Source organism: Dasypus novemcinctus, chromosome 5 (assembly GCF_030445035.2).
Source record: "Dasypus novemcinctus isolate mDasNov1 chromosome 5, mDasNov1.1.hap2, whole genome shotgun sequence".
Taxonomy (NCBI): Eukaryota; Metazoa; Chordata; class Mammalia; order Cingulata; family Dasypodidae; genus Dasypus; species Dasypus novemcinctus.
Window position 1 is genome coordinate 34,606,154 of NC_080677.1, and position 24,475 is coordinate 34,630,628.

The following is a 24,475-nucleotide window of genomic DNA, read 5'->3' on the forward strand; positions in this document are numbered from 1 at the left end:
TCATCCATGTTGCTTTTCAAGGCTAAAGAGCCTTCCATTTTATGAATGGACCAGTTTGTTTTACATTCATCCATAGAAAGATATTTGGGTTGTTTCCAGTTTGGGACTATTATGAATAAAGCTACCATAAATATTGGGAAAAAAAAAAACACAAAAAAACTAAAAATTAAGGAGTCAGCAAGATAGGCATATCATTTGCTGATATGGAGCTAAATGCCAGAAGAATTATCTAAAGAAGTTGTGAAAACATGGAAGCCTCTGGGAAGAAATAGAGAAAAAGGGAATTACGGAGCACAGCTGGCCTTCCATCTACGTGAACTGACAACTCTAATAATAAAAACAAACAAAAAAAGAATACAAATATCATGTATAAGTAGTAATCAGTTTGAATCTGGAATAATTATAGAATTGTAACAATTCTTCCAGAGTTAAAAATAGATTTAAAATAGTCCTTGGATGAAATATTTCATTAACTTCTTTGCATATCTTATGAAATGAAATATATTTTAGTAAAACATTAAAATGGAAAATGGGTAAGGTGCTGGTGGAGGGGTGTTGCATGGGAATTCTGCACATTATGCAAGGTTCTCTAAATATATATGTTTTAAAAATAGAAAACTTAATATTTAAGATCTATAAATATAAGCAATTAAAGCATTTTAAAGATAGCTGTCTCTTCCATATATTCCTAAATGTAAAAATTAAACTTACACAGAAAGAACTTTTTAGTCAACCTTATTTAAATCATAAAATAGCTTCTGCTTACTACCATGTTTATCTCATGTCAACCTAAATTATTTTTCATAACTGCCTTACCGCCAATTTCACTCTATAAAGGAACAGGGGCTCAAAAATTACTGACTTATAATGAAATACAATTCAGATTACAGTGTTATGCTATACTAAAATGACAGAGATATTCTCTATAAAAACATCTTATATGTGAAATAAAATAATTAATTTGGAATATTTTATCTCACTCACTTGACATTTAGGTTTGTTCAGTTTTGCTTATACCACCCTTTAAAGTACTGAGCAAAATATTATATAAAACTAAGTATAAAGCACTGGACTAAAAATAAGCACAGAAAGTATTTTAATGGTGAAAAATAATTTTCTTCTCTAAAGATACAATGCCACTTGGTAATTCCATCTGAGCGTGAATGCTCAGGTAACAAGATGGTAAAATGCAGGCATACCATCCAGGAAATGCCTGGAATTTTAACGTACCATCTAAATACTAGAGGATTCTATGTGTCCAAATGAAAATGTGCATATAATTGCCTTACTAGTTATTTAACAAAGGTTTAGAAATTAAGCAAGTCCAAAAGATCCTACCTGAATGAAAGTAGCAAATTATATCTTATCCAAAATAAGCAATTATTTTAGAATTTAACTTTACCCTTATCTGAAAAGCTTTCTGGCCATAAGAAACTGAGCAATACATAATTTGTTCAAAGTGATGAAAGTGCACTCTAAATAGATAAAATTGTAAGTAACTTTAGTGCTATTTCAGTATTTTTTCTCAACGTAAATGTCCCTGTGGCAAACTTAATACACACTATAGAAAACTGGATATCCTTACTAGCCCTTCATTTCTAGCAGGTAAGGATTGACCAAGTTTTGAAAATACTGGCAACAAAATGAACTAAAATTATGGTTATGTCTTCCATTAAGTTTTTAAAAGATTACCTAAAAATATTTTCAAATAGTGCAGGATGTTTTACAATTCCTTTTCTACAATGATAGTTTTCTGTTTTAACAGAATTTCCTTCATGTGCTTGGTTTTGTTAAAATATTAATGATGTACTTAAGGAAAAGATTCACCCAGTGGCCTGGCTATAGCTTGCTTGTATGTATTTCAACATTTGTAGTCCTAGACAAAGCCATGAGATAATTGTTTGTCTTCATTTCACCTCTTATTTCCACAGCTATTTCCTCCATTTTAGCACCCTCCATCCTACTCTCATACGCAAGTATTTCAATACTCTCACACTGCCCTGACCCTCCAAAAACTAGCAAGGCCCCAAACATTGCTTTACAATCCTATTACTTGCCCCTCTTCAGCTTGCTCTCCCATTTGCTATTTCAAACATTTGTCACACTAAATTATCAGCCCCCTTACATTCAATAGAAGATTTATGTCAGAAGGGAAAGGAAAAAAAGAAGCTATCACCTATGACTTATTGAAATTCTCCTCCATTTGTAGGCTCAAATAGATCACACCATCCTTTACGTCTTTGCCGTAAATCTCAAAAGAAATTATGTCCTTCATCAGCTACAAGGCTGCTTCCTGGGCCATGCACCAAGTCCTGCCCACCCACTGTGAGACCAAGATCCAGCAGTTATCCTTCTCCTGTGATTAAATATTTTTTCATTTGATCCTTCCACATACATATTTATACGAAAAGCGTTCCCATCCTTAAATATTTTTATAAATCCTATTTTGAACCTCAGTTCCCTTTTAAGTCACAGCCTTATCTCTCACCTTTTTTTCACCACTGCACTTCTCTGAAGAGTAGTCTGCACTATATGCCACTTCAATTCTCCACCCTCCTACTCAGCCACTGCTCTCTTCAAACTGCTCTGAAGAAGACTGGGAATGACCTGGCAAGTCAATCGTATAGTTTCCTCACTCTGTTCGAGGATGGTTCATCACTGCTGTCGGTGTCCCTCAGGTTGTCATTCTTTTCTTGAGTGCTCTTCTTCACTTTCAGGCTACAATTAGTTTCAACATGAAGATGATTTCCAAATCTTAGTTATAGCACTCACTTTTCTCCACCCGCCTTAACATATTTCCTTTGGGAGTCCCAAAGATGGTGTCTTTAACATTTTCAAATCTGTAATCACTGACCCTCACCAAACTTGCTTCCGATCTAGACTACTTCTCATTTGTATTATGACATCACCATCTGCCCATTCTTCAGAGCTTAACACCTCAGAATCATCCAATTTTTCTCTTCTCCCTAACCTCCACACATTTCATTCTTCTTCAAATCTTTTCATTCTGCTTCATAAATGTCTCAAATTCATCCTGATCACAATTTCCACTCTTCATCCTTAGGATCAGTCTTTATTTTCTCTTGCCTGGACTACTTAAAAAGCCTCCTAACTGGTCTCCTAATCTCTAATCTTTCCCCACTGTAATCCATCTTCCGTACTATGTCCAGAAGTATCCATGTGAAGAGTGCAGCGCTCAGAGAGAAAAAAGCTAGAGCTATAAGGATTCTTACAAAAACAGAGCTCAAATGAATAGGGCTGTTGTTATTTGCTCTCACATTGCAGTAGCCAAAAAGCAGGTCAAGTCTTCATTACTTTATGTAGTTTGTTGCCTGAAGGTATTTTTACACATCTGATAAACATGAATTATGACTATAGGATCACTACCATCTTTTATTAAACATGCAAATTTGAACAGATGAATTTCACTGATTTTTTTTCAAGATAACACTTCATATACGTACTCAGAACCTGCAGTGCATAGCAGATCCAGTGAAAAAATGGTACTTCTATTCAGCCATGATAGTGACTGAAGAAAGGCATTCACCTCCAGTCTGAGCCACCACCATCTCTTGCCTGTCCATGGCAGAAATCACGACTGTTTTTCCTACTTTACTCTAGCTCTCAAGTCTCTACAGAGCAGCTACAGCCATCACTTTAAAACATAAATCAGATTGTTACTCCTCTGTTAAAACTGTATAAAAACTTCCCACTGCACCTAGGAATCCAAACTCTACCATGATTCATAGGAGCCTTCATGATTTGGCACTCTGTACCTCTCTGATTTTATCTTCTACAACTCTATCCCCCTTATCCATTCATCTCCAGTCACAGTGGCCTCCCTTCTGTTCTTCAAACTGCTAAGCTCATTTCCAATCTTTATCATTTTCTCTGCCTGAAAAAACCTTCCTCAGATATTCACTAGTTAACCTTATCCTCTTCATTTTAATCTCAGTGTAAACATCATCTCCCTAGAAAGTGAACCCAAACATCCAATTAAAGAGACTTTCCTCCAACACCCTCAGCCACTTTCTATCATATTAGTTTAATGTTCATCATAGTGGTTATTGAAATTACTTTTGTTTGTGGTCTGTCGTCCCTGCCTGCCCCCCTTAAAAATCATTCATTGCTCAATGCCCTCTACCACTAAGGCCGTGCCTTGACAGAAGGCATTTGAGTATATATTAATCAGTTAACAGACATTTGTTAATGTCCTCAAAGTCACATCTCCTGAGCTTCAGACCAATATTTCCTTGCCTGAATCTCCTTAAAGATGTCCCAGGGGCACCAAAACTCATCATGTTACTTCCTAAATCTAGTCTTCTTCCTGTATTCTCTATCTCAATTAAAGACACCCTCATACACCTATTGAGACAAATCAATCTCTCTTATGCTCTCTTTCTATTCCATCACCAAGATATTTGAATTTGATATCTTGCATCTCTCAAATACATCTTTTTCTCTATCCCCACTATTACTACCTTAGTTCATATCTCATCATCTCTCACCTAAATTTCTATAACGTTTATTTTTCTACTACATCTATCCACAATTCCATCAGAGTGAGCCTTCCAAAATACAAATATACCATATTTCTCCACCCGGCTAAACTCATTTACTGGTTATATCTTAACTGTCCCAAATAATGCTTTCCCTGACCCACTCTAGCAGATATGAAATACATAGTACTTATCAAATAGTACTTTAATTTATATATCTGCCTCTGCCACCAAATTATTAGACTCTCTGAAGACAGAAATGGCATTTATCCATGTTCTCTAATTCTTAGTATTTCGCCAGTCACACTGCAATTACTCAATAAATATTTATTCCATGAAAATTTAAAATTCTGGTTTTTCATCATTATAATGTGATTTGCCCTATATATTCAGAATTTGTGTAAGATCTTCATGTAAATCAATAGTTGCAGACTGCCCCCCACCTTGGTGAGCCTGGCTAAATCACAGTTAATGATCTGAACTTCATTCTCCACCTCTTTTATAGGCAAAGTTCAAAACTAAATATCATAGTTAAAGGAAAGGCATCTGCAGAGCTTTACTTTTCATAATGCCAGTTGGTCCTAATGGTCTCAGATTTAAAAACTCTTAGACATGTTTCCAGTTCAAAATGGAAGAATGAGCACTTACCTCTACTTCCTCCTTCCTGAGGTTAACACTGAAATGACAGAAAAGATTCTTTTTAAAAAAATTTTATTTCTCCCCCCACCCAGCCCAGTTCTCTCCATTGTATGGTCTCTGTATCCGTTTGCTGTGTGTCCTTCTTTGTCTGCTTGTATTCTCATTAGACAGATCCAGGAACCAATCTTGGGACTTTCTGGTGTGGAAGAAGGGAGACTACTCTCTTGTACCATCTCAACTCCCAGTTCTGCTATGTCTTCTTATTTTCTCTCCTCTGTCTCTCCTGTTGCATCATCTTGCCGTGCCAGTTCTCTGCTTTGGCCAGCACTCCTACACGGGCGGCCTTTCCCACACTGGGCCACCTTCCCACGCAGGGTGGCACTCCTGCGCGGGGCGGCATTCCCAAGTGGGCCAGCCCTGTGTGTGGGCCAGTTTGCCATCACCAGGAGGCCCTGGGCATTGAACCCTGGACGTCCTATATGGTAGGCAGGAGCCCAGTTGGTTGAGCCACATCCGTTTCCCAAGATTCTTTTAAAAGGAATAAAACACCAATAATACTGGAAGTGATGTGGGAGAAAAATTAAAGATAAACGGATTAGTAAACCAAAAAGCTTTTGGAAGAGCTTGAGCAGAATTGAAGTTAAGTCTTCTTGGAATATTCCCTCTGTTTAATCTATCACCAAGACCTTTGAATTTGAAATCTTGCATCTCTCTCAAATATATCTTTTTCTCTATCCCTACTGTCACTAGCTTAGTTCATATTATCTTGGAATGTTAAGTCTTCTTGGAATGTTTGGTAGAATTCTCCTGTGAAGCAAACTTGCCCTGAGCTTTTCTTTGTTGGGGTTTTTGATAACTGATTCAATTTCTTTACTAGTGTTTGTTGTGATCTTCTATTTCTTCTGGAGTCAATGTAGATTGGTAGTTTGCAGTGTTTCTAGGAATTTGTCCATTTCATCTAGGTTATCTAATTTACTAGGCTATAGTTATTCATAGTATCCTCTTATAGTCATTGTTAATTCAGTGGAGTTGGTAATAATGTACCCCATTTCATTTCTGATTTTTATTTGTATCCTCTCTTTTTTCTCTATCAGTCTAGATAAGGGTTTCTCAATTTTATTGATCTTTTCAAAGAACCAGCTTTTGGTTTTGTTGATTCTTTCTATTGGTTTTTTGTATTCTATTTCATTTATTTCCACTCTGATCTTTTATTATTTCCTTCCTTCTGCTCATTTTGGGTTTAGTTTCATCTTCTTTTTCTAGTTCTGCCAGTTTTGAGGTTAAGTCTCTGACTTGAAGTCTCCTCTTTTTTTAATGTAAGTTTTTAGAGGTATAAATTTCCCTCTCAACACTGCCTTTGCTTATCCCATAAGTTTTGGTATGCTTTCATTTGCCTCAAGGTATTTCCCACTTTCGCTTCTGATACACTCTATAACCTAGTGGTTGTTTAAGAGCATGTTTTTAATTTCCACATATTTATGAATTTTTCATTTCTCCCTCTGTTAATGATCTCTAGCTTCATTCCACTGTGGTCCAAGAATACACATTTTAACTTCAATATCTTTTCATTTATTGAGATTTCTTCTGTGACTCGGCATATTGGTCTATTCTTAGAGAATGATCCATGGGTACTAAAGAAAAATGTGTATTCTATTTTCTTTAAATGTTTTATATATGTCTGCTTGGTGTAGTTGGTTTAGGGTATCATTCAAATTCTGTAATTCCTTATCGATCTTCTACTAGATATTCTCTTCATTATTGAGAATGGTGTGTTAAAGTCTCTGATATTTATGTAGAACCATCAGTTTCTCCCTTCAAATTTGTCAGTAATGGCTTCATACATTTTGGGGCTCTGCTGTTAGTTGTATATATAATTATTACATCTCCCTGTTGAATTGTTCCCATTACCAGTATGTAGTGACCATCTTTGTCCCTTATAACTGTTTTTTTATTTAAAGTCTATTTTATTTGATATTGGTCTAGCCACCCTAACTCTCCTTTGGTTCCTATTTGCATGGTATATATTTTTTTCTATCCTTTCGCTGTCAACCTATTTGTATCTTTGACTTTGAGTCTCCTGCAGACAGCATATAGCTGGGTCATGCTTTTATCCAACCTATTCTCCCAATCTCTGCCTTTTGCCTGGAGAGTTTAATCCATTTACATTTAAAATCACTACTGATACTATAGGACTTTCTTCTGCATTTCACTAGCCTTTGTAAGTCTTATACCTTTTTTTGTCCCTCACTTCCATTCAAGTCTACTTTTACATTTATATGTCTTTCTGGGATATAACATATTGAGTGCCTTTTCATTTCTATCTGGACATATTTTTAACATATTTTCCTTGTGGTTACCATAGTGTTAAAATTTAACATCATATATATATATTAATCATCATATATATATATTTATATATATATTAATCATCATATATATATTTATATATATATATAAAAAAAATTTACTTCGTTTGATACCAACTTACTATAACTTCAAAAGTATACATATATACTTTTCCTATACCCCTCTGTCCCCACTATTTTTTGGTAATTGCTACCACTTATATCTTTTGTACAATATATGTCCAAAAACCTACATTTATCTTTACTTTTTATGTATTTGCATTTTAGCACCTGTAGGAAGAAGTGAGTCACGTACCAAACAATACAAACAATACCACTGACATTTATAACTACTCAAATCGTTACATTTACTGCAGGACTTTATGTTGCTTTGAACCACTGTCTAGTGTCCTTTCCTTTCAGTCTGAAGAACTCCCTTTACCAGTGCTTGTAGGACAGGTCTAGTGGTGAGGAACTTCTCAGCTTTTGTTTAACTGAGAATCTTAATCTCTTTCATTTTTGAAAGAGCATCTCACCAGATATAAAGTTCATGGCCAATAGTTGTTTCCTTCAGCACTTTAAGTCTCCTCCTTGGTTTCTGATGAAAAATCAACAATCTAATCGGGACTCCCTTGTATGTAACATGCTGCTTTTCTCTTACAGCTTTCAGAACTCTCTGTCCTTTGCATTTGATAGTATAATCAATACGTGATAGGGTGTATTTTTCTTCATATTTCTCCTGTTTGGTATTCTCTGAGCTTCTTGGATGTACATATTCATGTGTTTTGCTAAGTTTGGGAAGTTCTCTGTCATTATCTCTCTGAATGTTCTTTGAGTCCTTTTCTCTCTCTCTCTTTTTTTCTTTCTGGGACTATCATAAATAATGAGTGAATTGGTGTACCTGATGGTGTCCCACAGGTGTCCTGTGATATTTTTGTTTTTAATATTTTTTTCTTTTTGCTCCTCAGCCTGATTCACTTTAAGTGTGTTGTCTTCAAGTTCACTGATTCATTCTTCTGCCAGCTCCAATCTGCTCTTGAAACCTTGCTGGGCATTTTTAATTTCAGTTAATGTGATCAAATCCCATAGTTCTGCTTGGTTCCTTTTTAAAACTTCTCTTTATTTAGACTCTCATTTTGTTCATTCATTGTTTTCCTCATACCTTCTTGTTCTTTCTCTGTATACACCTTCTTCTTTAGCATTTTTAAGAAAGGCTTTGTTTGATATGTCTACCTTCTCATCACTTCATTTTTATCCTCTTCCTTTGGATGCTCCATCATTCCTGTTTCTTTGTCTTATACTTTTTTGTTGCACACTATACCTCTTAATATTTTAAAATGTTAACTCTGGAATTTACTCACTGGGATGTCTGTTTTCCTGGTTTTGTAACCAGCTGGTGATAAGGCAGACTTTCTTGAGCTTCAATTCTATCAGGATAGTCTCCTCAAGGTGAATGCAGTGTGCAGGCTCTGCCTTTCTTTCTGGGTCTCTGTCTTGTCCTGGGCCTTTGCTTGTTAGTTGTTTTGGAGTTCACATTTATAAGAGGTTGGTTGTCCCCTCTCTTTTACAGGAGACAGACCTCCCTTTCTTAGGTATGTGAAGCTAGAGGCCTTTGTCCCAGACTGTCCACCTCTATAGATTTTTATACTCCTCACACTGCTCATCTCACATTGCTCATCTCACATTGCTTTTGTCTGGAGGACAAATTCTGGAAGGAGAGTCACCCTGGAGAGGACTTTTCCAGATCAGTTTTTCCCAGCCAAAACAGGGTCATGGGTCCATGAAGGGAAAGCAGACCAGCTCTAAACTGCATTGGGGAGGGGATCAGGATGGGCACCCAAACCTTCTTTGATGACTTCCCAAAGCTGAGCTTTCCTGCAGCCCTTCAACTGACTGCCCCCACAGTCCTGAGGAAGTGCTGCAGCTTTAAATTGCCACCTCTTCCATGTCTGGAGTGGAGTTAGATAGTTGCTGCTGCCTTTGTTCAGGGCAGGTTGAAACAACAGCTGCCCTCTAAGCTGGGACCCAGCTATCTACATTCACTTATCAAAAGCTATGATCAGTTAGCCATGCTCACTCTTAAGGAAAGAGGATTTTTACGCTCCTTTCTATCAGTAGCAGCTAACCAGGGGCTGGACACTGTGGCGGCTTGCTGTAAGAGTGGGGAATGGGTGCCAGTATAGCCCTAAGCAGAGAAAGCAATTTACTGTAATTTATCAGACTTCTCCTCTTGCTTTTCCCTGGATGCTGTACAGTGTTCTTCTGGCCTCTAGAGTTTCAAAATAATTATTTCAGACTGTTTCTGCCTGTTTAATAGCTGTTTTGGTGAAAGGACTGAGTCCTAGAACTCCCTACTTGGCCAAATTCCCAGAAGTCTCTGAACTGCTTTTAAAATCCTTTTTAATATTTCTTGCTTAATATTAGTATCACCTTTTTCCGACTATTAGTATCCCTCCCTTTGTTTTTTACACTTCCTGTCTCTTCCTTCCCCTATACAATACCTATACAGTTCACCCATCATTATCGTAAATACCTTTCCTTTCAAAGGTAACAGTACATCATGCAGGGATAAATAAAATGTGACTTCCTAATTAACATCTAGGTAAACAGTCTCAAAAAACCTTCTTCATCCTTTAATAACAGTAAAGGAGCCAAATATAGTTGAGAATAATCTGCTAAAATCTTTTATTTAGTTAAAAAAAAAATAGGGAAGCAGACATGGCTCAACTGATAAAGAGTGTCCATCTACCATACGGAAGGTCCAGGGTTCGATCCCCAGGGCCTCCTAACCTGTATGGTGAGCTGGTCCACATGCAGTGCTGCTGCGCACAAGAAGTACCATGCCACACAGGGGTGCGCCCACATAGCGGTGCCCCATGGCAAGGAGTGTGTCCTGCAAGGAGAGCCGTCCCATGTGGAAAAAAGTGCAGCCTGCCCAGGACTGGAGCCGCACACACGGAGAGCTGACACAGCAAGATGATGCAACAAAAAAGAGACGCAGTTTCCCAGTGCTGCAGATAATGCAAGCAGATTCAGAAGAACACACAGCAAATGGACACAGCAGATAACAGGGGTGAAGGGGAGAGAAATAAATAAAATACATCTTTGAAAAAATAAAAAATAAAAAAACACTTAAAATAAGACCAGCCTAGAACCTCAGGAGGACTCCTAACCCGAGTGCCTATCTTTAACCTAGAAATCACTTGAAGACTTCTATGCCATTTGATTTGCCAAAGTGATTTCACAGTTCTCTTATACTCATCTCTTACTCTTCATTCCCCTTGCATCACTGTCATTCATGTTCTCATTACTTTATCTTTAAATTATCACTAGAAGCCTCTTTCTACTACTCTCTTCTTCACTGTAATTTGCTTTTACTGAATAACAATAAAATATCATTTGAATGACAAAACTGCATTAGAAAAATTTATGGTTCTCTATCATCTGGAAATATTTAAATTTCTCTTCTTAAAATGTAGCTTTCCATCAATTCAACCTAATTTATCCTTATTATTCAATACAAACTCTCTGTTCTAATCAGATTGATCTTTTTTACTTCCCGTAACACAACCACACATCCCATTCCCACCAAAATGCTTTTGTTCATGTTGGCCCATTGGGGAATACTCTCTTCTCTTGGCTTTCCTATACCAAACGAATTTAAGTCTCACCTTTTGCATATGTGGGGTCAAAGTTTTAGAGCTAAAAGGTAATCTTAAAACTGATCTCAAAATTAATCCAGTTGAATGAGTAGCAAGTTTCCCCCTATAGATGAGCATTTCTTTTCCTGAACTCTGACAGAATGCACAGTGGCACATGATAAAAATGTTTTAAAAATCTATATATATTTGCATGGTTTTCCAATCTATTCAATAAAATAAAGTAAACATAGACTATGTTCACAGGACAATGCTTGGCTAGGGGGAAACAAAGACATAGTTTGTCCCCCTCAAATAAACTATACAAAATAACCCTCATATTAAATGTGGAATTCCAGTATCCAGAGATTTACTTTTTCATTTTTCTTAGGTAAGGGGGCCGGGGATTGAACCAGGACCTCGTGGGAAGCTGGAGCTCAGCACTGAGCCTCATTAGCTTCCCTGAGTTGTTTTTTTGTTTTGCTTGTTTTTTTTTCAGGAAGCACCAGGAACCAAACCTGGACCTCCCATGTGGGAGGCAGGCACTCAGTCCCTTGAGCCACATCTGCTCCCCACAGAATTACTTTTTATAAAAATTTTTACTTGCGTGTAACCTATTCTAAATTGCTCTCTTTGAGATATTCTGTTAAAGAGGAAACTACAAATTTAGAAGAAAGAGAAATAAAGAGAAGACAGTAGGGGATAGTTGGTGTACAGTCTTAGAAGAGATAACAGAAGCAGAGACAAAACAACTTCAGCCTTCAATCTAGACTTTCGCAGTCTGTTGGGAAGGGCAGAACAGGTACAAGAAAAAGGACAGAGACAAGTCAGCATGCCATTATTTTATGTTCTAATTGGTACTGACATGAAGTTGTCATGGTGGAAATAAACTATAAATACCTATTCATCTATAGCAAGCTAAGTTTTAAAATGGTTACTAAAAGCTTATTGTGTTTTTCAAACATCCAAGTTACGCCATCTCTAGGATTAGAGTTGGAACCAGAAGTTGGGATGAGTAACTTTTTTTTTTTTTTAAGATTTTTAAATTCTTTCTCTCCCCTTCCCCCTTCTCCCTGTTGTCTGCTTTCTGTGTTCATTTGCTGTGTGTTCTTCTGTGTCCACCTGCATTCTTGTTAGCAGCACCAGGAATCTGTCTCTTTTTTGCTGCTTCATCTTGCTGTGTCGGCTATCTGTGTGTGCGGCGCCACTCCTGGGCAGGCTGTGCTTTTTCTCACGTGGGGTGGCTCTCTTTCCTGGGGGGCACTCTTTGCGCGTGGGGCTCCCCCACATGGGGGACACCCTACACAACACGGCACTCCTTGTGCACATCAGCACTGTGCGTGGGCCACCTCACCACGCGGGTCAGGAGGCCCTGGGTTTGAAGCCTGGACCTCCCATGTACCAGTGGACACTCTATCAGTTGAGCCAAATCCACTTCTGGGATCAGTAACTTTTAAGCGAAAATAAGTTAGAATTTGAACAAGACAACCTAAAAAAAATGCTTCTTAGGATCTATAACACTTTCTTTTCCTAGATTTGAAACCCCACAAAAGATTCTTTCAAGAAAGTAATCATAAATGGAAACTAATTGTATAGTACCTGATATTTCCAAATTGAAAAGTGTAAAATGTTGTTGATACTTTGTTTGACATATTCCATTTAATCTTTTAATTATGTGAACATAGAAAGATTTATAAAGATTTGTATAGGCTTATTCACAATCTCTGGCTCCTTAACCTTATCTGCCCGTAAAGTTCTTGAATTTCTTCAGGGAACATTCTTCTTCCTTCCTTGTGTTTTCAAGAGCCTAACCCTAAAGACTGGCAAAAGCATACTATGACTACTTTACCTACTAGTCTCAAGATCCCCCACCTTTCTTAAAAACATTTTTAAAAAAGTTTTCATTTATTCTGCTTTCCAAAAGATTACAAAAGAGAAAATGAGAAACAATGAAACAATTTATGTTAAAATATGCCTAAGAATTTAATTTATAAAATAAGTAACTTTATGAATTAAATGTCTCTATTCAGTTATCTATTGCTAATTCCAAATCCTAGATAAAAGAATATTAAATAAATGAATAAAAAAGGCAAAGATTTTATGTAACTGAAGCTACATGTCCATAAAACATTTATTACATGTATATAGAGACATAAATATTCTAGTTTAATAAAAAGAAAGACAAATCTACTTGAAAGCAGCCATATTCATTCAAAACACTAAAGAATTCCTATTATGTGATAATGGACCATATGGACATATTACAAGTATGGTCATTTTTTTCACATTCAAAACAAAATGCAACATTATTAAACATTATTTACTTTTGTAGACTTTTGGTAGGAAAACATGAGAAAAAATGATGATTGTGTGAATTTCATAGAAATAAAAAAATACCATCTACTGTACATATAACACTGTAAAAAAAAAAAGGAAAGAACATTGACATTTACTGAGCACTTAAAATGTACCACTCTATGCTAAACACTTCTACTTATATTATCCAATTTAAGTCTTGCAATGATCCTATAAGGTAGATTTATAATCCCTATTTAGAGATGAGGTATATTGAGTTCAGCAGTAGCTCCAACCCCCCCTGCCTGCAATACTTACTATCTGTAACAAATAGAGCTAGGTATCCCGAAAAAAGTTTTAAAAAGAGCTAGAAGGGAGAGAAACTAGGATTACAACTCAGATCTCCAAATGGTTATAACTCCTACCACACAGAGAAGGAAAATAAAATATAGTACCTAATTTCAAAGGATTATATCATTTAGCTATACAAGAAACAGTGAAAACATTATTTTACTAAAAAGCAAAAACTCAAATATTATTATAATGGAAAAGGTATTCCCATAAGCAGAAAACTGTAGCTGGTACTATCAACAAAGTATTTATAGTTATACTTCATAAATAATTTATTAACTGTCATTATTATACTAAAATTTTTGTGAAGCATCCAAGAATTTGGAGGCAACTCTGACATTAACCTTTACCACATCACCAGATTAGTGGCTATTCAAAAGAGCAAAAAATGGGAATAATATTCCCAATACATGAGAGTGCCATGATATTTTTGTTCAAAACAGGATTTTTCTTTATATATATTATATGTTGCATTTGATACAAGGTTACAAGAGTTGTAAATGTTCTTTATATGAAAACCAAGTTGAATGTTTTGAAAAGACCCAAAGACAGCAAGTGGCAAACAAAATAAAAAGCCAAATTGCTATATAATGATGCATGAGCAAGACAACTATAAAGAATTGAGGAGTCATAAAAGACTAGAAGCATCCTAAACTCAGATTGCTTCTAAATTCTCACACAAGTTATAAAACTAAAGCTGGTAATCAATAATAATGCATTAGTTTTTACAAGAAAGATGTTCCACAGAGCTCCAGTCAAAAGACCAAAAAGCAAAAATTAGAACGACATGAGTGTATATTCATTTTTCAGCAAAAATATATTATTTAAGGTATGTATGAATCATTTTCTGACCTCACTTTAATCAACTTCTATTAACTAAAAACTGCCACCAGTCCTAATCAAATCAGATTAGAGGGTTTTACTCCTGATATATTCTGATACAGGTATAACTTTTTTTATGGAATGATACATAAGAAAATGTTGACAGTGGTTACTTTTAGAGCAAGATTTCTCAACCTCAGTACAAAGGACCTTTTGGGCTTCATTACAGGGGCTGTCCCACGCACTGAGTGCATCATCCCTGGCCTTTTACCCACAAGAAGCCAGTAAGAAACCCATTCCAGTTGTGACAGCCAAAAATGTCTCCAGAAATTGCTAAATGTCCCTAGTGGTAGGGGGTGAGGGCAGCAAAACAGCCCCTGGCTGAGAAATGATGACTTCAAAAGAGAGGGATGAGGATGAACAAAACTCAGACTTTTACCAGCCCTCACTTTTGTGAAACTCAAACTTCATGGTATGCTGAATAACGCCCTTCCCCCAAATCCTGAAATGTGACTGTTACTGTATTTGGAAAAAGTGTTTTTAAAGCTACAATTAAGGATCTTGTGAAGGACAGATTATCCTGGATCATCTGTGGGCCCTAAATGCCATCACAAATGTCCTTGGAAGAGTGAGAAAGAGGGAGATTTCATAGACACATAGAGGAGGAGGCTATGTGCAGAGCAGAGAGAGGTTTGAACATGCTGGCCTCAAAGACTGGAGTGATGCAGCCACATGCCAAAGAATGCCAGCAGCCACCAGAGGATGGAAGAAGCAAAGAATGGATTCTCCTGTAAACACTCTGGGAGCACAGCCATATGATACTGATTCCAAACTTCTGGCCTCCAGAACAGAGTGAATCAACTTCTTTCGTTTTAAGCCACTGAGTTTGTGGTAATTTGTTACAGCAGCACAGGAAACTAATATAATCATGTATGGGTTTTACTTTTATTTTTTAAAAGCAGTTGATGTACAAATAAGATAATGTGTGAAGAGCATTTAGCATAGTTCCTGAAACAAAGCATATATATTTTTTGCATTTTTTAAAATTGTGTTTTTCTTCTTGTGTCTCTTGTTGTGTCATCATTATTTTTCCATTTTTATTTTTTAAAAGATACTTCGATTACATAAATGTTACAGAAAATATATAGGGGATTCTCCTAAATCCCACTCCCCACACCTCCCACATTAACAACATCCTTCATTAGTGAGGTACATTTCATTACATTTGATGAACACATTTTGGAGCACTGCCACCAAGCAAGGACTATAGTTTACATTGTAGTTTACACTCTCTCTCATCCAACTCTGTAGGTTACGGCCGGATATATAATGGCTTGTTATCTGTTGTTGTAGAATCATTCAGGATGATTCCCAAGTCCCCAAATGCTGCCCTATTACACCTAAAACAAGGATTCATTATTGACAGTAAGCCAACTATGACTAAGTTCCAACCTCTTGGTAGTGAGAGGAAAACAAGGAATTTCAAATGGCAAAATCAGGCATATGTGTGTAAGACACATATATGAATGAAAACACATAAATATCCACTCATATGATGACTGCACATACCAGTTACTTACATGCTGTATTATAAATAATACTGTATTGAAAAACTAAATTACGGATGAGGTCAGTCAATGATGCTTCTTGGGATACGCAAAATTGAACAGTTATTAGTAGAGAAGAAACAAGAAGGCAAAGAAGAGTATGAAAGTAAGCAAAGATAAAGCAATCCATTAGATGCTTGTAGAGGTATCAGTCTGACAAATGTAGAGACCATGGTGAAACAGACCAAGTTCTGGGTTAGAATTATCTAAATGATACAGGAACCTAAAACCTATCCCGATCAATGTGGTTATTAAAGCATTATTTTACATTCAAATAGTAGCTCCTGGGGCTTAAAAACATAAACACGCTCTTGTACATCTAATGGGGAAAATGACCTCAGAATAAAACATCATACACCACACCTTGAGTTTTTGGTATGTGCATCCAACTAAAACAATTTAGTATTTTACTTACATTAAACCACCTCTCAAAATGTAGAACTTTGGGGCTTCATTGACAGAATTTTCCTAAATTAATCCCTCACCCCTCACTTTCCCTAAACATATGGCTTTGGTCTCCACAAATAAACATTTTGCTCACACATTCTCACAAGTTTTTCTAGACAAGTCCCAAGCATCTTCAACTGCTCTCCCCCACCTTTTCATATTTATCCAACCCAACTGAGATATAATATCCTACAGGACAAAAGAACCCTGTAAAAGTAAAGTCCCACTGATATGCTATAAAATAAACCAAAATTTATAAACTTGCATTATTGCTCGTTTATTCTAATTTTATTAAGTACATTTATCAAGTGAAATTCTAAATTTTTTAATACAATTTTATTTACTTTTCTCTATTTTTTTAAAATGTTACATTCAAAAAACATAAGAGGTCCCCATATACCCCCTATCCCCCTCACCCTACTCCTCCCACATCAACAACCTCTTTCATCATCATGAAACATTCCTTGCATTTGATGAATACATTTTGGAGCACTGCTGTACCACATGGATAATGGCTTACATGGTAGTTTACACTCTGCCCCAGGTCACCCAGTGGGCCATGACAGGACATACAATGTCCAGTATCTGTCCCTGTAGTACCACCTAGGACAACTCCAAGTCCTGAAAATGCCCCCACATCATATCTCTTCTTCCCTCTCCCTCCCCTCAGCAGCTACCATGGCCACTTTCTCCACATCAGTGCTACAATTTCTTCCATTACTAATCACAATTGACTGAATGCTTTTAGAAGAAATCATTTATAAAAAACAATTTACCAGTAATGGAAGATTAGTAGCTAATAAAGTGCTAGGCTCGCAGAAGGATACAAAGTATATGGAAATCTCAGCGATTTAGAAATAATTTTACCAATATAAGGGTAGAAGAAAGGGTGATCTGGGAAGGTAAACTAAATATTATCCTAAACGGAATTTGGGGGGGGGGGCGGATATAGAGAGGATGAACACTTCCTTTACCTTAGGCTGAATGTTTCACGACTAAAGCCAAAAATCAAAGCAATAGAAGTTAATGTTCAAATAAATTATGCTAGCTCGTCCACACCCCCACATACACCCCTTTGTCAATTATTATATTTGTTTACCTTACAGCTCTTCATAAATTTCAATCAATTAAATTCCATTTATATTCCCATCAGCAATGTACCAGCAGCTGTTAGCCTCTATCCTCTTCAAAAGCATTATCAAATTTTATCTGTCAATCTAAGAGGCAAAAATGGTATCTCATAGTTTTAATATACAATATTTTTATTATGAGTGAGGTTGAAAACTTTTTTTATTTTTTTGCAGCTGTCATCTTGTTCTGTTATTTCTCCGTGTGTGTGGCGCCATTCCTGGGCAGGCTGCACTTTCTTTCACCCTGGGCGGCTTTCCTTACGGGGCGCACTCCTTGCGCGGGGGACACACCTGCGTGGCAGGGCACTCCTTGCGCGCATCAGCACTGCGCATGGCCAGCTCCACACGGGTCAAGGAGGCCCGGGGTTTGAACCGCGGACCTCCCATGTGGTAGACGGACTCCCTAACCACTGGGCCAAGACCACCGCCAAGGTTGGAAACTTTTAGTGTGTTTATCTGTTCATGATCTTTGCCCACTTTAGAGTTCATCTTTTTCTTATTGATTTGTAGGTACTCTCTATATATTATATATATTAAGGAAGTTAGCCTTTTGTTGTAATACAAGCTGCAAATATTTTCCCCACTTCCTGTATTAGCATAATATTTTTATTGTTTCTTTCCTTTATGTATACACTTCACCTTCCTTAATCAAACTGTAAATTCCTTCCATGAAAGCCAGGATATTTCTTTTGTATATCCCCAGGAAAGTGCTTTCTGGATCTTCAAATTTTATAAAACAGTTAAAATGAAAAAAGGGGGAAGACCAGTCTTTTAGAAAGTGGTCAAGAAAACATCTGAAAAACATTATCATAAAGGGCACCTATTTGGGTTGTCTGCCCAATCCCATTCTACGTAGTCACAATGAGTACAACCAAGTTCTAATAATGTGGTATAGTTTATTGAACAGAGAGGATCTGTGCTAAATGAATCTTTCCCCTATTGTCTGAGCCAGTACCATAAAACTCAAGAGTTATTTGTAGCCATATTTTCCACCAAGATGACTAAGAAATGGTTCGAAATACACTAAGAGAAGGAATGAAGCAAATGCAAGGGAGGGGACAAAGAGAAAAGAATTGTTTCCTGGTAATGGAGTCCCAGCCCTGGGTTACATGAGCTATAATACCTTCATCTTTACAATAAATCCCCACTCTTTGCTTAGACTGGTTAGAACGGTTTTCTGTTACAACCCAAAGATGTCTAATTACTACAACTATCAACTATTCTTATTTCATAAAGGGGCATTTTAATACCCAAAACTCAAGGATATATTCTCAGATTTTAATGTAAAGAATATTTATTTAATGCCAGCTATGTGCCAAGAACAGGTCTAAGTCTCTAAAATAGAGAGTTAAACAAAAGAGATGGGGATTATATCACTGGACTTACATTCTAGTGAGAATATGCAAATAATAAAATAATTTTAAAATATTATTTCAGATAGTGATATATAATTTTCAGAAAATAAGATGAGAGAAAAGGTGATGATGGTGTCACTCTGGAAGGATGATTAGGCAATAATGCTTATCTGAGAAGGTGGTATTTGAACTGAGACCACAAATGACCAAAAAAAAAAAAAAAGTTAGGTAATGATTTAGGATGAGCACTCAGGCAGAGGAAAGTGTGAGCGCAAAAGCCCTATGTACGGAACAAACCATGGCATTTCTGAGGGATAAAAAGGGCAATGCGGATGAAGTATAATGAACAAGGGGAATGGGAAAGACGTGGTAAAGAAGTGACAGATCTAAGAGGAAAGGAAGTAACTTGGTGAAGTAGGGATTAGATGATTTGCAGGAACTAGCAGGTAATAGAAATGACTTGAAAATAGAACTTCATGAAAAATTCACTATATTGTCTTTAATTCTCATTTTGCCTTCAATCAATAACTTTAACAAATGAGCCATTAGAAACTACGGTCCCAAGAATTTAACACAATCCTGAGGTTAGCCAAGAATAAACTTTTTCCTAAGGTAAAAAATAATAATTTTTTTCTGGTTTTTCTTTTTTAAAGAAGAATTTTAGGACAAATGCAAAGCCACATTAAAGAAAAGGAGAACAATCTAGGATGACAGAAGAAACTACTTTGAATCCAGTCCTATATTAGTCTCTGAGTGTAGTATGATCAAGACCACATAAAAGTCTTTGAATTATTCTATTACCCTTAAGGAAGGTCATAAAAAATTCTACAGTACTGTAAGCATGACAGCCTTTGTTGACTGAGCTCACTATTACTGAATTGGGTATTAGCAAGGTAAAATTCTGTCAGAAGAGAAAGAAATGGACATCTTCGACTTGAATGTACCTGGTAAGAGCACCCACAGATTTAATAATCAACAAAGATTTAATAATCAACAAATCAACAAAATGGAGGTGTTAATCTTACCTCCATTACTATGATAAAGGAATAACTTCTCCTATGCAGTGAAACAAAAACTAAGATTAGGTAGAAGGAATGCTTCAATATGTCTCCTCTTAAAGTTTATTAAAATAAGAGACCAATATGTCTAAAGAGGTTTAGACATAGTACATCTTATAGAAGAGTGATGATCTCTCCATAGTCTTCCAGACAATTATCTGTGTACACAAAGCAAGTAATTAAACCTACATTTTTGCTAAGATTAATGTAAGTGAAGTCAGATCTTTGAAAACAGTAATATATTCATGAATTTTATCTTTCCCTATGTAAGGTATTTAGTTAGCCTGAAAAGTAGACTGTTAATAACAGTGAGTGTGGGGTGTGTTAAAGAAATAAAAGTCATTAGACACCTTCATCAAAACTTGATTCTGAGTGCATCCTCCTCAAAACATTTCCTTCCAGCAGTTTAGGAAAGCCCCAGGGATGATTAGCAGCCAGTTTATGTGAACAAGGTGTAAGGTCAACCTGAATTTTGTAAAGTCTCCCCCCAGTGGTCATATACAAGTAATAGGAAGAGTGGGAAAATCAATGCGGCTTCTGAGACTGACAAAAATACTCCAAGCAAAACCTAGTTGATCCAACTAAGAAATGAAATCTTTAATTTAATATTACCACCATATTAGTAAGGAGACCTCTTGTGCTTTTCTGCTCTTATAATACCCATAAATGTGAAGACTATTTCTGGATGGAAAGAACCTACAGGTAAAAAAAAAGAAAACTAGAGTAATGTTTCTCAGTATATTTTAAGGAATAATTGGCAATATCCTCAGTCCGGTATTTGTTTTATCTAATCGGAACAGTATATTCTTTGTAAAATATTTATCAACACATCCTTTCCAAATTATCTACAAGTACCTAAAGTATAGTTCTGATACAAATTTAGTCACTTAACAAATGAATCACTTTAGAAAGGAAAATTATCAGCATTATATATAATACCTAATGGCTAATTTTAAAAAAATCACTGAAGACTAGGTAAATGATGCCAAAAGTAAAAGCAAGTTCTTTTACTTCTTTCAATATTTTTCTTGGTGTTTTTTACAATTGTATGGCCTTTGACTAGCACTAACACTGTATAATCTGCAACTTTCAGCAATAATTTGCTGATGCTACTCAGACGGTCAAAAACATGGAAAGCATTTAATTAAAACATCTGCTGTCTTCTGCTAACCATTTATTATTAAATATGATAGAGTATATAAAGGGATGGTAAATGAACAGTTTCAGTTTTAAAACAGTCTTTTGAAAAGGTAACATGTAGAGTCTCATAATTAGATTTGCCTGGTTATCCTGAGCCAAAGAGAAAGAGAGAAGTGGGTGGAAAGTAGCTAGAGGAAGAAGCTATATAGTCTTCTGGAATGGTTTCAGCCCACAATGAGACTCAAGGGAAAAAAGCAAACTGTTTCCTCAAATGTTAAAGAAAAATATGATGCATTTAAAAAAATCCAACAGATAGCCTACATAACAAAAAATGATGTCTTATATACAGCTACCAAATGTACTTTCAAGCACCTTAATTTTTCCAGTGTTCATTTAATATAGAACATAAAATAATGTATTTTGACATTCTAGGTAGTAAGTGGATTGAGAGGCATCAATCCTAAACGGACATATGGACATAGACTTCTGAATGTTTATTCATAAAAATATTTCGTGTGCAGTTTCTATGGGACAAAACAGAGCAAATGAAACTGTTACCATTTGTATATTATGTAACCCAAGCCTAGAATAAAAGAAACAGGGACCAGAGAGTAACACGTTATGCAAACATATATGTATTTAAACATATGGTAGATTGAAAAGAAACAAATGACCTTAAAATGTCACAACCCACAAAAGTTCTGTTTACAGTAATAAGGCCTCACAAGACACTACCGTAATCAGGCTTGATTCCTTATGCTAATTACAAGCAATATTACATGAGGTCCGTGGTTATACCTGTGTACCGCAACAATGTCCGCATTAACCACTGTACATTACCTTGTCTAAAATATTGAACACGCACAAGTTTCTAAATGACCATCTGAAAGATTTCATGGAAAGAAATGGCTGCTAAATCATACACCAACTGAAGAGCATTTTAACGCACCTCAAATGTTCTGAGTCGTTATTACAAGACGACCAATTCAGGAAGCATAAAGTAAAATTCCAATAATCCCCAAGGGCGTAGGAAAGGGTAAAACGTGGCTAGTTGGCCCATAACAGGCTGTTTATAAGTAATGCGGAGAATTTTCTAAGCATCCATCAGTCCTCAATTCCCTTCCTCCTCCTGCCCCCTCGACACGCACACACAAACGCACGCCCCACATGAAGGAAGTTTAATGGATGTAATCTCGAGCTGAATGCCGAGGAGCTCGTAGGATTGAGGCTCAACTCCCAATAAAGTGTTAAAAAGTCCTTCTGCAAAAAATATCCACCAACCAATCCACATCCTGTCATCAGACGGTCGGATCCCTCAATGACTTCCTCCTGGCCCCCTACCCCCACTCCTCCCCAGAGCCCCGGCACCTTTCTGGTTCCAGATCAATGTGCCCAGCGCGTAAAGCACCGCCTCGGCAGCGAACGCCCCCGGAGCCGCGCGCGCCCGGCCCACAACCACTTGGGCCGAACAACTGGAGTCTCGTGCCTGGGAAGTAGCAGCAGTAGTTGAAGAACCCCTCCTCTCCGAAGAACTCCGAGCTCGGCAAGGAGCCCGAAGCCCGAGAAATGGCCCCCTCTCGGGGGCGACCCCGAAGGTGTCAGTCACAGCAAGACCGCCCCCGGCGCCGTTCTTCATTCATGCTTCCACGCTACTCCCGCCGCCGAGGGGGGTCCGAGCCCCGCGCCGGGAGGGTCCCCGTGCGCCCCCAGCCCCAGCTGGGCCGCCACGGGGTCCAGGGGGCAGCGTGGGGAGCCCGCGGGCCGCGTGCGCGGAGCGCGGCGGCGGACAGCGTGGGCCAGGCACGTTGTCTCGCTCCGGCCGCAGTGCCCGGCGCCCCTCCCGCGCGGCCCGGCCCGGGGCGCCGAGCAGCCGCTCTCCTGGGCGCTCCTCCCGCGGCCCCGGCCGCCCGCGGGGGCCCCGCGGCGTCCAGGTGCCGAGGGGGCGGGGCGGGCCGGGGTCCCCGCGGGGCGCGCGGCCGCGAGCAACAGGACGCCGTCCCCCCGCCCGGCGCGCGGCGGCTCCCGCGCGGCGAGACCGTTACCCGGGCGGCGTGGGGGCCCCCGGAACTCACCGGCTCGCACCTCGGCCGCCTCCGCGCCGCCGCCGCTCCCCTCCGCCCGCCGCTGCTCTTCTCCCTCAGCCGCAGGCGCCGCCGAGCAGCCCCATCTACAAACTCGGGGCTCGTAGTTGGGAATTGGAAACGCGTCCCTCCGCCCCCTCCTCCCGGCCCGGGTCGCCGCCGCCGCCACGCGCGCGGCCAGCCACCCCCTCAGCCGCCTGCCTCCCGGGGCGCGCGTGCGCCGGACGCCGGGGAGCGCGCGCTCGGGCGCGAGGAGGCGCCGCCGCCCGGGGAAGCCGGGCCCCGCCCCTCGGTCGGCGGCGCGGCCGGCCAGGTGGAGCCCCCGGCGCTCGCCCGCAGACGGCGCCCTCGGCCCCGCGGCCTGAGCGCCTCGCCTGCGCCCCGCGGCGGCCCCGCAGGTCTTCCCCGGCCTGGCCCCGCGGGCGCCGCTTCCGCCCTACGCCCCAGAGAGGGGTCTGAGAGACCCAATCAGCGCCCTCCCCGGCCGCAATCGCCGCTGTCATTCAGCATTTACTGGTGGGCAAGATACTGTAAGGGGCACAAAAGCGGCTCCTCCCTGCGTTGTCAGAGTTTACAGGCAAAGAACCCAGTCGTGGGGCACAAAGGATAAACAGACCTCGGGGGAAACAGACCGCTCCCCCACACGCGTCCGAGGCTCTTTCTTGTATTTGGCAGGTTCTACAGCGTTGACTGTGCCCTTCACGAATTTTCTCCCAAAGGCCCAACTGGGGAATGTGATTCACCCTGGAGGAAATGCTCGGACACTACCTCTTTTCACAGCACCGAAGCTCTCCTGGAACTCCCGGAGCCCGCTTTTCTCGACACTCCCCGGACACCAGTTGTTCGGCTCCTCCCAAACATCTGGCCTTCCCAGACCCTGTCGGTGGGGAAGGTCCGAGGCCAATACGCAATCCTTTCAGCCTCGACTCTGAACGGCTTAGAGCCTGGCGCGCTGTGATGAGTGTCCGAGTATGCAGATGACACATTTTGACAGGAGTGCCGATTTAATTTTTCAGTTGAGAGGAACTGAGCAATGCAGTGCAGCAGAGGCCTCTGGCTAGAAAAACA

At 38.9% G+C, this 24,475-nt stretch overlaps 1 protein-coding gene across 4 annotated transcripts in view; it reads right to left on the reverse strand.

The window, feature by feature from the left end:
* The window catches only part of PALS2 (protein associated with LIN7 2, MAGUK p55 family member), a 125,105-nt gene extending 101,505 nt beyond the window's left edge, over positions 1–23,600 (reverse strand). For 2 of the 4 annotated variants that reach the window (XM_058296874.2, XM_058296872.2), the window contains exon 1: positions 23,399–23,593. The gene's annotated coding sequence lies outside the window, so the exon portion shown is untranslated. Of the gene's footprint in view, positions 1–23,398 lie in introns of all 4 variants that reach the window. The other 2 variants (XM_058296876.2, XM_058296875.2) reach the window with 2 other exon arrangements.
* Between the last annotated feature and the right edge of the window lie 875 nt (positions 23,601–24,475).